General features: G+C 42.1%; 1 pseudogene; it reads left to right on the top strand.

The window, feature by feature from the left end:
- LOC100966700 overlaps window positions 1–2,108 on the top strand; it is a 20,230-nt pseudogene extending 18,122 nt beyond the window's left edge.
- The last annotated feature ends 369 nt before the right edge of the window (window positions 2,109–2,477 follow it).

Raw genomic sequence — 2,477 nt, 5'->3', positions numbered from 1 at the left:
CTGAGCAGAGAGCCGGAGGACAGCCTTCAGAGAGGGAGCAAGAGCGCTTGTGTCCACCTGGATTCTCTCTGCCAGGAGGTTTAGTTTTGTAAATTTTGTATTCCTTGTTTCTGTGAATAAATCCTGTCTTACCACTAATCTGTGGTCCTTTGATTCATTCTTCAAATTGCCAAGACCAAGAACCTGAAACTCCACTATCATATTTGGCGAGGCAGCCAGGAGAGCAGATGACTGTTCCAGCATCACTAACAGCCCTTAAGGGAACTCTTCATAGCCTCTTTCTGAAGATGAACTGAGACTCACAGTTTCTAAGTTCCTTGCACAAGAACAAGTCATTTCTAGAACAAGGTTTAAAGGTTTAGTTGACTTTAAAGATCTTTCCACCAACTAATATTCACCAAAGAAGTTTTGATAAGTTTTGTTCTATGAGATGCTCCATGAAAAAAAGTTCTCATGATCAAATAAATTCGGAAAATACTATGCTTTATATCCATCCCTTGGAGATTAAAGATACACAATGTGATATTTTAAAATATAGAAAATACTACAAAACCAGAAATATACCAAACTCAGTTGGCCTAGTACTTCCTATTTATTGAATATTTAATCCCTTTTTCACATACTATATATTAATATTTAAGAGAGTAATGTTCAGTGACATGTGCTTTGGAAAAGTGCACTATATTATTTGATGTCCAAAATGTAATAATTCATGTTAACAACCAAATTATATTTTAATAATTATAACATAAACATGTAATTGATACCGGATTTTTGATACTGAATTTCCAGGCTCTTGGTCTCGGCGGTTTGAAGAATGAAGCGACGGACCACAGGATAGGTTTTATTCAACAGGTATAAGTGTTACAGCTCTTATAACAAGCCAAAACTCCTTGTAGGGTAGGATTAGTAGTAAGATAGGTTTTATAATACGAGTGTTACAGCTCTTACAAAGGGGCAAACCTCCTTGTGTTTACAGCTCTTACAAAGGGGCGAACCCCCTTGTGAGTGTTTACAGCTCTTATAAAGGGGCAAATCTCATAGAGCAGGATACAAGTGATACAGAGCCAAACCTCTTTGCTCTTCTCCTGAGATCTGCCCAAGTCTGTGCTCAGGGTCTCTGGCTTATATAGGGGCAGTTGTCCAATGAGCTTTTGGGTCTTGAAAATAGAATAATTGTGAATAGGTTTTGAAAACGGACCAATCAGGGATGTACTGGAGGAATCACCAGACTCCACGTGAGGAGACAGCACGGCGCCAGTGTCTTTCCCCGCATGTGTTCGGTTCTTTTGGCTACTGGAGCCTCTGTTGGGGGAGGGAAGCTCCCCCTTTTGCTCCAGCCTGCTGGTTTCTGTGCCAGCTGCTGCCAAGGCAGAGCCGGCAGGTCCTCTAGCGCGGCTCTACTGGAGCCTTTGGTGGGGGAGGGAAGCTCCCATCCGCTTGCTCAAACCTGCCGGTTCCTCTGCTGGCTGCTGCCACCAACACAGAGGTGGCAGGTTCCCCAGCCCTGCTCGGCTGAGCTGTCTGGGGTGCCACTTTTCCGGTATCATAATTATATTATACATATGTGACTGGTTTAGGTGTCTAAATATGAAATAATTTTATATTTCCCAATTACTGTTCTCAGATGTCAAACTTTGCTCTCTCACAGAGTAGTAGGTCTCTTCATAACATCTTGCTCAAATTACTTCTGTCAGTTATGGTTATTTTTTACATTTACAACTTAACTTAAAAAACAAAAGAGAGGCCTCCAGCTTTGCGACACCATTGTGGCCTATGTAGAAGACAGCGAGGAAACCTGTGTCTTGGCCTCTCACTCCGAGGGCACAGACTCCAAATTGGGGGGTGACAAAATATTCTCTCTCAAGAAGTGGAACCTGGTGGCCAGTGGAACTGGGATGCTGATTGCAATATGCGCCCATCTGCAGCTCCAGGTGATGGATGCCTGTCTTAGATGACAAGCTGAAAACAAACAAGAGGATTGTGTTGTGGTCTGGGGAGAATGCAATCATTCCTTCCACAACTGCTGCATGTCCCTGTGGGTGAAACAGAATAATTGCTGCCCTGTCTGCCAGCAGGACTGGGTAGTCCAGAGAATCGGCAAATGAGAATGGCAGAAGGCTTTCTTAGTGCAGTTGTTCAAAGCCCTGATGGATCTTGTTATCAAGTACCCTACAAAAGCTAGAACACTTGAGGGCATTAACTCTTCAAATAAGGAACCAATGGATCTATGGTCTTTTGAGGCTCATTAAGGGCCTCATTTAGTATTTTGTCAGTTCTGTTTTCAGAAATTCTCCACAATTAAGAAGATAATTTATAAAAGATGGTCTTTCTTACCTCTGTGGTGTGTGTCACACACACTGCTTAGAAGTGCTATAAAAAAGGAGAGAACTCCAAATTGAACAACCTTTATAACTTTCCCATTGATATACAAATTGTGGAAGCAGTTCCACAGAGGAGAACTTTTTGCATGCTTA

The sequence above is a fragment of the Otolemur garnettii genome, unplaced genomic scaffold (genome assembly GCF_000181295.1).
Source record: "Otolemur garnettii isolate 467f Iridium unplaced genomic scaffold, OtoGar3 scaffold00103, whole genome shotgun sequence".
Taxonomy (NCBI): domain Eukaryota; kingdom Metazoa; phylum Chordata; class Mammalia; order Primates; family Galagidae; genus Otolemur; species Otolemur garnettii.
The sequence above is the reverse complement of the archived record's forward strand: the minus strand, read 5'-3'. Positions and strand labels throughout refer to the sequence as shown.